The sequence below is a fragment of the Carcharhinus amblyrhynchos genome, chromosome 10 (assembly GCF_965287045.1).
Source record: "Carcharhinus amblyrhynchos chromosome 10, sCarAmb.v2.hapA, whole genome shotgun sequence".
Lineage (NCBI taxonomy): Eukaryota > Metazoa > Chordata > Chondrichthyes > Carcharhiniformes > Carcharhinidae > Carcharhinus > Carcharhinus amblyrhynchos.
The window spans coordinates 60,011,620-60,024,916 of record NC_137333.1 but is presented as its reverse complement, the minus strand read 5'-3'; the positions used below and the strand labels follow the sequence as shown (position 1 = coordinate 60,024,916).

At 39.8% G+C, this 13,297-nt stretch overlaps 1 protein-coding gene across 1 annotated transcript in view; it reads right to left on the bottom strand.

Annotated features, from left to right (window-relative positions):
* LOC145348977 (interleukin-1 receptor type 1-like) overlaps positions 1 to 13,048 on the bottom strand; it is a 38,443-nt gene extending 25,395 nt beyond the window's left edge. The window contains exon 1 of the mRNA XM_080197152.1: positions 12,952 to 13,048. The gene's annotated coding sequence lies outside the window, so the exon portion shown is untranslated. The remainder of the gene's footprint in view (positions 1 to 12,951) is intronic.
* Positions 13,049 to 13,297: the final 249 nt, after the last annotated feature.

Genomic DNA, 13,297 nt, shown 5'->3' with positions numbered 1-13,297 from the left:
GGATTAGTTTTGGGAATTAGAGCTATTTTAAAAACAATTCGGTAAACCCAAAAAGATTATACCTCATTTACCCAAAAAATAAATTGTAAATGAGGGATAAATAATCTAAAGGTTTACACGAGGACAGCTCAGAGAAGGCTATGTTGTCATGGAGATAAGTGGAGCTAAGGTATGTTGCTCCAGCTTCAATTTATCTTGGGTGTTTATTGAGGTAATTAGTTGCAGTTTGGAGCTTGTGTGGTTTGCAGATCACCAAGAAGAAAGGCAATGCAAATAACAGTTAACTAGAAGTGCACTGTTAGGTCACTGTCTGTATGGAGTCTGCACATTCTCCCTGTAGCTGCATGAGTTTTCTCCGAGTGCTCCGGTTTCCTTCCACAGTCCGAAAGATGCGCTGGATAGGTGCATTAGCCATGCTAAATTCTCTCTCTGTGTAGCCAAACAGGTGTCAGAATGCGAAAACTGTGGGATTTCCACAGTAGCTCCATTGCAGGGTTAATATAAGCCTCCTTGTCTCGTGACACCAGTAAACTTAAAACTTAAAAAGAGAAAACCTAATTTTATCATGCAACATCGAGAATACGAATGTGGGTTAATCTCAGTTTGAAATTGGACACTGTAATGGGACAGCATGATAGCACAGTGGTTAGCACTGCTGCCTCACAGAGCTGGGTTCAATTCCCAATTTGGGTCACTATCTGTGCAGAGTCTGTACGTTCTCCCTGTATCTGCATGGGTTTCCTCCCACAGACTGAAGACATACTGGTTAGGTGTGTTCGCCATGCTAAATTCAGCCTCAGTGTACCCAAACAGGCGTTGGAGTATGGCAACTAAGGGATATTCAGAGTAATTCCATTGCAGTGTTAATGCAAGGCTACTTCTGACACTAATAAGTAAACTTCAAACTTTAAGATTGCCTAGTTTGAAATTATTGGGAGATTCGACCATGGAGCGTATACAGTCGTGTGCCAAAGAACTAACAGCAAGCAGATTAGCTTGAAAGCATTGAAAAATAACCAGAATAACTGAGGCACTGACAGTAAAGAAATGATAAATTTATGTACTAACTTTGAGGATAGCTAGAGCTGAGAAGAATTAAAGATTGTTTCCAGAGCATTGGTGGTTCCTATTTAAGTAAATAGCTTTTAAGATTGATGTGTCTTATAAAAGAATACTTGGGGAAAAATAAACAAACTTGAGTACATAACGTATGTCATTACAAAACATATATATTTTTAATATTGATTGTTTTCTTTGTTTAATTAAGTGAAATTTTATAAGATAATCAGATTGGTTAAACAAGGTTTGCAAATTTCTATTTAAATTTGAATGGTTCCTAACCAGACCACAGCATTTAACATTCTCATAACTCACTGGGAATCCCCAGGGGCTTCACAAGTGAAACTTTCAAATTATGAATATTAAAACTGGATTGTGGCAAATGTCTGCTGTGACTCTCAGTAATACAGATGCACCATTGAAAGCATCCTTTTCAGATACACCACAATTTGGTATGGCTCTTGCTCTGACCAAGACCGCAAGGAACTACAAAAGGCTCATGAATATAGCCCAGTCCACGCAAACCAGCCTCCCATCCATTGACTCTGCCTACACTTCCTGCTGCCTTGGAAAAACAGCCAGCATAATCATGAACCCCACACCCCGGACATTCTGTCAAAGTCTGAGGTCAAGTACCAACTGATTGAAGAACAGCTTTTTCCCTGCTGCCACCAGAGTTTTGAATGGACATACCTTATATTAAGTGGACCTTTCCCCACACCCTAGCTATAATACTATATTCGGCACCCTCTTCTTTCGTTCTCTTCTATGTACTCTCTGAAAGGTAAGTTTTGTCTGTATAGCGTGCAAGAAACAATACTTCTCACAGCATCCCAATATATGTGACAATAATAAATCAAATCAGAATGATTTTAGGAAGATAAATGCATTTAATACTGAGTTGAAGGAATCCATAGTATTCACTACTTTCCAAGGAATACAGAAAAAAAAATCAAGAGGTTTCCAATTCTTGTTTAAATGTATCACTTGGCAAGACCAGGACAGCTGCACAGCCATATCCTGTGGAAAAAAATTGTGCATGCCAGACAATTCCTGTTTTGCACTGCGACATTAATTTTAACTTACAACTAGTATGAAAAATTTAGCACAAAGTAAATCCAAGTTAGGATAGCACAATATTATTTTGAAAATAAATGACTGACTACTAATTAGTTATCACTCAACACACTTCAGAAAGAAAACAAACCTCAAAACTGAAAAAGGCACTTCACAATGCTTATTCAAAAATTTGAGTTTGTACTGCTTTCTGTTCAATCAAACATCCTGGTTATATTGAGATCATGATCATTATACCTCAGCACTAAACACTGTGCTTAAGTTAACTGGTTCTAACTTTGCCATCCAAATTAAGTGATGCCCAACCAGCAGAAGGGAATTATATTACCAGCTATACTTTCCGTAAAGTCAGCAAGCGGTAGTTCTGCACATGCAATACAGATCTCTGATCCAGAGACAGAGGAACACATATTTTTCTTTCAGGGATAAGTGTCAGCCCTATGCCAAAATAAAAAACATTTAGAAAATGCTTTCAAAGTTCCCAGCAGGTTCAATGTACTCATGCCCTGGGTTGGTAATGTGCCATCTCATGTGAACTCTTAGTGATAAGGCAATAAAATGTAGGAACGGAAGTAGGGGCCATTCAGCCCATCGAGTCTGCTCTGCCATTCAATGAGGTCATGACTAATTTGATAATCTTCAGCTTCACTTTCCTGCTTTATCCCAATAACCCTTGCTTCCCTTACCAATTAAAAATCTGTCCGTCTGAGCCTTGAGCACACTTAACCAGCCTCTACAGGTAAAGAATTCACAGACTCACTACCTCCTGAGGGAAGAAATTCCTCTTCATCTCTCATGTAAATATTCTAAGGTTATAGCCTCTGGATTATGTCCATTCCCACAAGGGGAAACAAACTTCTCAGCGTCTAGCTGGTCAAGCCCCCCCGACAATCAAACGTCTCAAAAGGATTGTCTCTCACTCTTCTAAATTCTAATGAGTACAGCACAAACCTACTCAATCTCTCCTCATAAGAAAATCCCTCCATGCCCAGGATCAAAATAGTCACCTTCTCTGAACTGCTTCCAAAACCATTATAGCTTTCCTTAGATAATTGAACCAAAACTGTTCATAGTTTTCCAGATGTGGTCTAACTTGAGCCTTGTATATTTTTAGCAAAACTTCCCTATTTTTATACTCCATTCCCTTTGAAATAAAGGCCAACATTCCATTTGCCTTCCCTATTTCCTGTTGAACTTGCATGTTAGCTTTCTGTGATTTATGCTCAAGAATCCCCCAAATGCTGTGGCTTCCTGCAGTTTTTCTCCATTTAAATAATATTCAGCCCTTTATTTATCCTTTAAAACGTACATAACTTCACAATTTCCTATATTATGTTCCATCTGCCAAGTTCTTGCCCACTCACCTAACCTGTCTATATCCCTCTGAAGACTCTTGGCAACATCTTTACCACTTGCTCTCTCATCTACTTTTGTGTCATCTGCAAACTTAGCAATAATACACTTCCCTTTTGCAAGTCATTAATATATATTGTAAATAATTTCACTCATCCCGGTGGCACGCCACTAGTTACTTGTTGCTATTCTGAAAATGCCCATTTGATCCCAATTCCCTCTTCTGTCAGTTAGCAAATCCTTTGTCCATGATAATATACTACCCCCAATACCATGGGCTCTTGTCTTATTAAGTAGCCTTTTTTTGGAGTACCTTAATGAATGATTTTTAAAAACCGAAGTATATTACATCAACTTGTTTCCTTTTACCTATTCTGCTCATTACAACCTCACCACCTCAAAGAATTCTAATAAATTTGTCTGGCATGATTTCCCCTTCATGAAGCCATGCTGACTCCAGCATTTTCCCAATGACAGACATTAAGCTAACTGGCCAATAGTTACCTTTTTTTGTCTTCCTCCCTTTTTGAACAAGGGTGTTACATTTATGTCACTGAAATTCAAAACTGCCAGAGTACCCCTCAAAGCAATCTCACCTCAAAGTGAGAGGTGGTGCCATTCACAGCTTTCACTAAAACTTCAGTTTGGGATACCACAATTTTTTATTCATTCTTTGGATCTGGGCATTGCTGGCTAGGCCAGTATTTATTTCCCATCTCAAATTGCCCCCGAGATAGTGATGAGCTGTGTTCTTAAACCGCTGCAGTTCCTGTGGTGTAGGTACATCCACAGTGCTGCTGGGGGGGGGGGGGAAGAGTTCCAGCATTTTGAACCACCAGTAGTGAAGGAAAGGCGGGCAATACATGTCGATATCAAGTTGGTGAGCCTTGGAGGAGAACATGCAGGTGTTAGTAGAATCATAAAATTTCTACAGTGCAGGAGGAGGCCACTTGGTCCATCGAATCTGCACCAATCACAATCCCACCCAGGCCGTATTCATGAAACCCTACATATTTACCCTGCTAATCCCCCTGACACTAGGATCAATTTCACATGGCCAATCAACATAACCCGCATGTCTTTGGACTGTGGGAGGAAACTGGAGCACCCAGAGGAAACCCATGCAGATGTGGGAAGAATGTACAAACATAGACAGTGACCCAAGGCCGGAATTGAACCCAGATCCATGGCGCTGTGAGGCAGTAGTGCTAACCACTGTGCCACCGTGTTCCCATGTGTCTGCTGCTCTTGTCCTTTTAGATGATAACATTCATGGGTTTGGAGCATGCTTAAGGAGCCTTAGTGAGTTCCTGCAGCAGACCTTGTAGACAATACAAACTGCTGCCACTGTGAGTCAGGGGTGCAGAAACCGAATGTTTGAGGTCAAGATAACAATTAAGCAAGTTGCTTTGTCCTGGATGGTGTCAAGTTTCTCGAGTGTTGTTCTGGCTGCACTCATCTAGGCAAAGAAAAAGTATTCAAATAATACTCCTGATTTGTGCCTTGTAGATGGTGGACAGGCTTTGGGCAGTTAGGAGGTGAGTTACTTGTGCAGGATTCCTGGCCTCTGACCTCCTCTTGTAGCCACAGCATTTATATGGCTAGCCCAGTTCAGTTTCTGGACAATGACAATTCCCAGGATATTGATCGTGAGAGTTCAGCAATGGTAATGCCATTGAATGTCATAAGGCAATGATCAGATTCTCTCTTGCTGCAGATGTTCATTTCCTGATACTTGTGTTACTTGCCACTTGTCAGTTCAAGCCTCGATTATTGTCCAGGGCTTGCTGCATTTGGACGTGGATTGCTTCAGTTTCTGAGGAATTGCAAATGCTGCTGAACATTAGCAAACATCCTTATTTCTGATCCTATGATGGAAGGAAGGTCACTGATAGTGCAGCTGAAGATAATTAGATCTGTGCCCCTACTCTGAGGAAATCCTACAGCTTGGTCCTTTGTGGTGCTACTGAGCCACTCTTGGTGATGGGCATCAAAGTCCCCCATCCACAGTCCATTCTATGCCTTTGCCACCCTCAGTGCTTCCTTGAAGTTGTGTTCCACATGGAGGAGTACTGACTCATCAGCTGAGGGAGGACAGTACGTGGTAATGAGCAGGAAGGTTCCTTACCCAGGCATTTGACCTGGTGCTATGAGAGCCTTACTGAGCCTAAGCTGATGTTGAAAACACCCAGTCCAACTCCCTCCCCAATGTATACAACTAGGTCACCACCTGTGCTGGGTCTGTCATGCTGGTGGGACAGGGCATACCCCAGGATGGAGGTGCCTGGCACATTATCTGTAAGGTATGATTCTATGGGTATAATTATGTCAGATTGTCACTTCGTACTATAGAATGGATCAAAAAATATTAATTGAGAGGACCGTGCAATACGGTACTTGGGACATCAAATAGATAAATAATTGTGTCCAATATGCATGACAATTTGAAAAAAAAAGCAGCATTTTCTGACAAGTCAAAAATGGATCAAACCTCAACATTCTTGTTTTAAAAATTTCTTTAGTCATAATCTCTACTTTGCTAATGGATTTTTTCTTTTGACATGTCAATGCCTTATTGCGATTATTTAATTTTGTTCAATGCAGTTAAAAATCAGATCAAAAGTAACATTAAGACTAAACTTGGGAACCGTGTTTTCCTTTGTGGGTGAATCCAAAACTAGGAGGCATTGTTTTAAAATTAGAGATCGCCCTTTTAAGAAGAGATAAGAATGTTTTTCTCTTGAGTGTTGTACAACTTTAGAACTCTGCCTTAGGAGGCTTTGGAGGCAGGGTCACTGAATGTTTTTGAGGCAGATAGATCCTTTTTAGGCAAGGGAGATCAAAGGTTATCGGGGTAGGTGGCAATATAGAACTTGAAAGGCCATTGAGGGACCAAATGGTAAATTTCCACTTCGGTTTGTCTGTTTTTACATTCAATGCAAATATCAGCATAAATCATTAGATACTTCAGGGAGCATACAAGTTATTTTGTTATTACCATGAAAATGACATGATAAATGAACAGTGGTTCACGGTTACATATCCTGGAATAAGCAGAAGTTGGAACAACTTTGTGATGGGAGTGAAAAAAAAAGAAGCAAATCAGGGGGAGAAGAAATATGGTAAATTGGCATGTTGTGGGGGAGGTGTGCAGGACAGAAAGCAGATAAAGGTGAAAATAATTTAGGGATTTATTTTTTTTTACTCCAACTCAACTAATTTTAAATTACAATGGAATGTTAGACTATATTATTTTCATACAATTATGGAGACATTTATGCTAGGAATAAAAAAGCCACATTGTCTTTGCAATCTCAAAGAATTTATTGCAACTCATTCCTCCCAAAATTAAACATCTGTTTAAAAAAAAAGACCCCACTCAATTAAAAATTTTAATATGCGTTTCCTACTTCCATTTTTACCTCTGTTAACTAATGGCAGTAAAAATACCCCATTTTTGTCTAATAAATGATGAATGTCCCTGTTCCCACTCAGTAAGGAGAATAATGAATATCTGAAGCAAATCATTAAAAATAATCTCTAAGGGTAATCAAATGACTCCAAAAAGAGGAAATGAAATCAATGGTAGCTAGGAGTTTGTGGAAGTGGCAAATAAGTACCATAGAAACTATAGATTATACCACATTCCCACAATCTGTTACATACAGGTATCATTAAATATAAGGAATTAAATATTTACTTTCAGTGGAGCTGACCTTACAGCGATTGATTGAATAAAATATCAAAATTTAAAAGGAAGGGTATAGAAAGGTGACAACTAAATAAATTTCCAAATCCCTCACCATTGATGTGACGGTTGTGATTGTGACCAAGCTTGAATGGATGGAATCAATTCCAAAGTAATCTGTTCATTCCATGATTATAGTAAACAGCTAGCAATTCATTCTAAAAGTGGAGGAGAGAAAGAGGAGCACTGCATAAATGCCAACCTCGAAAACTAAGCTAGTGAACATCTTCAAGCTACAGATTCTGAAATAATTTTCATTTACAATTAGTGTCTTTAATGGAGCATCTCAAGGCACTTCAAACATGAGCAATAGGACAACTGACTGAGCCAAGAAAGGATAAACAAGTTAGATGATTAAAAGCACGGTCAACGAAGCAAGAATTGTGGAGTGAGAGGTAGAGCTGGGAGAGAATTCTACGGCTTAGGCCCCAGTAGTTGAAGGATGGTTCTGAATTGAAGGAAGATGATGTGTGGAACTGTCCTAGAGTCCAGAGCTTGTGTGAAATACATTTATACTCCACAATTGAGGAAAGGGAAAACAAAGGGGCATTTGAATTCTTAGAAGACCAAAAAGTCCCTGCTTACAAAAGATGTTACATCACCACTTTCCTTCCTCCAAACACACAGCCCATCAGTTTACAATGCCCCGTCTAGGCCCAATTCTAAAAAATGGTGTACACATTCTAACTCCCTGATCATTTTATGCAGAGACAGTGGCCGAAATTTTACCCCAGAATTGGGGCGGGTGCAGCTTGCAGAACAGAATCCTCCATTGGCCTTGGGTAATATTTTACGAGACTTGCCCAAGCGAGATCAAAAAATACTGGCTAGTACCTCTACCTAACCTTCATACCTTTTCCCTTATAACCAACCTTCAAGTTCAAGCTAACACTTCTCTTTCATTCCTTACTCAACACTTCTTTTCCTCAAATGGTGCAATCCGCTTCTCCCACCCTGCAATGCGTCAATCCCAGCTTCCTCTTTCTCTTCTTGTGCTCCCAAAAGTGCTGAAACCAGTTTCTTCCCTCCAGAAAAGAAATGTTTCCCGTTTCTTCATTAACTCTCCTTCCAAAGTTTTGCCGCCAGCTTTTCTCCTCTGCACAGAGTTTGCTTTCCTTCTCAGCTCCATCCTTACAATAATAAACTGCAAGTCCACCAAAAGAGAATGCTTCCAGCATTTCGTCTCCCTCAAAGGTCTTTGATGTTCCACTTTGTGCAGTAAAAGCTAGTACCTCCTGCTCTTGCTGTAATGAATGGCAATGAATATGGGTAGTGGGATTTCTAACCTTCTAAGTAGTAAAACCCGCAGCACCACATAACTTATGGCAGAGGCACAAAAAAAAGGAACCCCAAACTCTGGCAGTTTTGCTTTCCAAGCTGATATTCATCTGTTAGCACAGGCACCTGAACAGCATCCTCAAAACAGTTACGCTTGGTATATAAAAAATAATTAATTTTTAAATGAAATGTGCCAAATCCAAAAATGTCAATACTTCAGAAAAACGGTGATTTTAAAAAAAAGCAGTTAACATCTTTTATCAATTAAGCAGCCAATTGTGAAGGAATTTCCTGCTCACACCCTCTTCTGTTGCAGCCAGCTCATGCCAGGATAGTTTCACATACCTCAGCAGCCCACCAATCACTCAACTGACTGGCTACACAAGCTATACAAGTCCTATCATGTCATGTAGGCTCTGCCTGAGCACAATCCCTTGGTTTATTGTCTGCTGTTGCTTCATCCCAAAGTGTTTTCATGGCAGGTTTTTGTTTAGAATGGCTTCCACACTCAGCAGCATGACAGGAAGGTAAGTCCCAAGTCTTCTCAGCAGGAACAGAACTCAAAACCATGGTTTCGACATTATCCTGAACCATACACCAGCCACCTAGCCAAAACAAGCTATGGGGCCTGTATGTACCCAAGTGCTATTATGTCATTCTACCATGGAGCAGCTCAATCCTGTTCTTATCCACATTTGTATTTAGATATTGGGATTCATGTGCTAATAAATAGCAACAAGGAATGGGGAAGATTTTGCCTTCCCTCACCTACAGGCAGTGCAATTAATTCCAATATCCTCATCATATAATGGACTCTGATCAGTTAATTCTGCAGAATAGAATCAATAAGGCTACTTTTGTCTTCACAAATTAGGACCATCATAGACATCTTGTTGGATTCAATGACATCAGTCACTTGAAAGTATCTCACATTTATAGAAGTTGATTCTTAATTGTCTAAATCTACATGAACGATAATGTAATATCAATATGAAAGCCATTATGATCTAATGCATTTTATTGATCTTTCCAAAAGGAGTTATGAATGAATGAATGTGGGTTGGCTAGAATCATGAACCTACTTAGTTCCACAGTAAGGTACGTGTACAGAATAGCAGTTATTAGATACCGTTCATTCAATAGCTCTCGTGCAACAAAAGATCTTCCCTACTCCACTTCAGCATAATTCCATAAAACAATGATATTGCTTTTAGTTCATAAAAGCATATTCAACTTTTGTTTTTAACAACCTTGAAGAATAATCATGTGTGTCACCATCAGGGAGATTATCCTTTTATTATTCCATTTACTTTTATAACAGAATTTTGCTCTGTTTGAATGTTAACTGTTGTTAGGAGTCAGCAAATGTTGTAGGATAACAGGAAGGAAATAGCCTTGCATTCTGCAGCAACAACTTCACATTGAAGTCCAATAAGCAACAATGTTTTGCAAAATAAATTGGGTTCTGAACATTCAAAGAAAAATTAAAGGGATACGCTGTCTTGTGCGCATCCTACTCCTGTGGAGAGAAATATAAGAATTCCACTCAGAATAGAAAAATACAGAAGTATTTCAAAGTAGAAAAATACAAAATATCTTCTGAGGTGGGGGACTTCAATGCACATCACCAAGAGTGGCCCAGATGCACCACTACTCACCAAGCTAGCAAAGTCTTGAAGGAAGAATTGGGCAGGCTGGACCTGAGGCAAATGAAAAGAAAACCAAGAGAAGAATTATACTTAACCTCTCTATCCTTTGCAAAGGCAGTATTTGTAGGAACAACTGGCGCGCAGTTCTTCTACAGATGAAGTACCATCTTTACACTGAGAATACCTTCCATCATGTTGTGTGGCACTACCACTACGCTAAATGGGGTAGATTCTGAACAGATTTAGCAGTTCAAAACTGGGCACCCATTAAGGACCCTGGGCCATCAGTGGCAACAAAATTTTATTCCATGATAATCCATTAGCTCAGAATCAGGCTAATTCCTCACTCTCTTATCAAGCTAGGGGAAATCAAAACTGGTTCAAAGATGTGCAGGTGAGCATGGCAGTAGAGGTGCCAGACGCATATCAAAATGGTGCCAATCTGATGAAGCTATAACACAGGACTAACATGTGTGCTGAACAGAAGTAGCATGCAACAGACAGAAAAAAGTGATACTAGAATCAACAGATCAGGGCAAAGCTCTGGAGTCATGCTACATTCAATCATGAGTGATGGCAGACAATTAAAACAACTAACCAAGTGGAAACTGCAAACATTCACATCCAAAATGATGGGTGAGCCCAGCACATCAGCACAAAATATATTGTTCCACCAGAATTGTTGAATATTGCTTCTCCTAAGGTCCTCACATTCATAGATCCAAGTTCTTGGCCAATGTCACTCATATCTCCATGCAACATTAAGAAATGGCTGAAAGCATTGGATACATCAAAGGCTTCGGGCCCTAAAAGCACCCTACTGCAGTACTAAAGACAGATACTTCAGAACATATCACACCCCTCTCCAAGCTTCTCCAGTTCATCTGCAACATTGGCAACATGTGAAAAATGTCCTGCCACAAAAAGAGAAAAAAATCCAATCTGCCAATTACCACCCCATCAATCTATTCTCATTCATCAGAAAAGATATGAATGGTGTCGTTGATAGTGCTTTCAAGCAACATTTACAAACCACAACCTGCGCAGCAGTACTCCAGATCTCATTACACTCTTGGTCCAAATATGGACAAACATGCTGAATTCAAAAGATAAGGTGAGAGTGACGATCCTTAACATCAAAGCTGTATTTAAACAAGGAATTTAAATGTATTTAAACAAGGAACTGTAGCAAAACTGAAGAAAATGGTAATCAGGGAAAACATTTCCATGGTTGGAGTCAGATCAAGTACCACAGAAAATGGTTGTGGTTGCTGGAGTCCAATCATCTCAACCCAGGTCATCACTGGTTTTCTCCCACAGTCCGAAGATGTGCAGGTTAGGTGCACTGGCCATGCTAAATTCTCCTTCAGCGTATCTGGTTAGGCGCCAGAGTGTAGTGACTAGAGGAGTTTCACAGTAACTTCATTGCAGTGTGAATGTAAGCCTAATTGTGACTAATAAATAAACTTTATTTGCTGAGAGAGTTAGTTGCAGTTTGGACCTGGTGCATGCAATTTGCAACTTACTGAGAAAAGTTAGCCAAACTAAATGGTTGTTAGTAAGCCTGCACTGTAAGCAGGCAAAAAGCTAAATTTATCATTTGCCATGTGGAATGTGGCAGGCCTTAATCATTATTTGGATTTCATAAGGGAATATAATCTGGAAGATAGCCTAATTTGAATCTGGTGGAAAAATCTCCAGTGGCATTCGCAGTCTCTTAACAAAAGAAAGCTAGTACTGAGAACATGGAACCACAGTCAGGTAATAAATGGAAGTCTTACCTCATAATAGCTGGAACTCAGGAGAAGTATTTTTCAGAGGACTATGGCTGGTCCTGATAGCTAGAGTAATTAACTTCTATAATAAGGCATAAGAAAATTCTTGGGAAAACTAAAGAAGCAAATCTGACGGTGTATGTAGTTATAAACCACATTGTCCACTTAATAGTGCTTGTTATGTTTAAGTCTTTAGTAAAAAATAAAGGTTGATTTCATTTTTAAAAAATGAAATCTATGCTGTAGTTCTTTTGTTTAAGACAAGTCATTCTGATTTCTCTTTAAATGCTAATGGCCCCTAACTGGAACATAACATGATTAAAGTATTCAGTGCCATTCCTCAGGTACTGGTTTAGTCTATTGTGTACGCAGCAAGACCTCAACAATATTCAGGCTTGGACTAATAAGTGAGATGTAACATCTGTGCTACACCTGTGCCAACCATCTCAGCAAAACCAAAAATATAACTACCTCCCCTTAGCGAACAATGGCATTACTTGCCAAAGAAAAATCAACATCTTGCAGTTTACTGTTAACCAGAAACTTGTAAACGTTGTGGCCACCACTCACCAAGGGTAATAGCATAGTGGGGTTTCTACAAGCAGGTAGTGATGTTGGGATAGAACACCAACTCAGGGAACCTGTCAGCCCATGGGTCCCTCCCTGCATGGAGCAGTGTCTTTGATAAACTGAGGGATGCTGTCAGATACCATGAGGCAAAGGAAAAAGCACTCAAGTCAAAAAGCAGGGTTTGTGAATGGCAATAACACAGAAGCTGCTTGAAGCCGGAGGATGGTGAAGGAACCAGGAAGGGAATTGGAAACCTATTCAAACCAAATACTAGTACCTTTGAGTTGGAGAAGCCCCATGTGAGCGAGTGAATGATTGCATTGCAAAGTCAAGGTCCTGAACACGACAGAGACCTGGAGCATTGACAGTGAATATTTTGTTTTTGCAGTTACACCTTCCCTTGACAGTTGATACCACTTTGGTGCCAATAGAATAAACAGACCTTATTTGTATGTTTTGTGCGTTCCATGTGCTTCAATCGCAAGTTGCAAAAAGGTCAGAGACTGAGAATTCTGAGATGAGTAACTCACTTCTCGTCTCCCCAAAGTCTGTCCATCATCTACAAAGCACAATCAGGAGTGTGATGGAATATATTCATTTGTCTGGATGAGTGGAGACCCAACAATACTCAAAAGATTTGATATAATTCAGCATAAAGCAGCCCACTTAATCAGCATCCGAGTACCAATTTATATATCCCCTCTCTCCACCACCGACACTCCGTGACAGCAGTGTGCATTATTTAGAAGACAAGAATCCATAACGCTCTTAACAAAATTGCCCGAGAG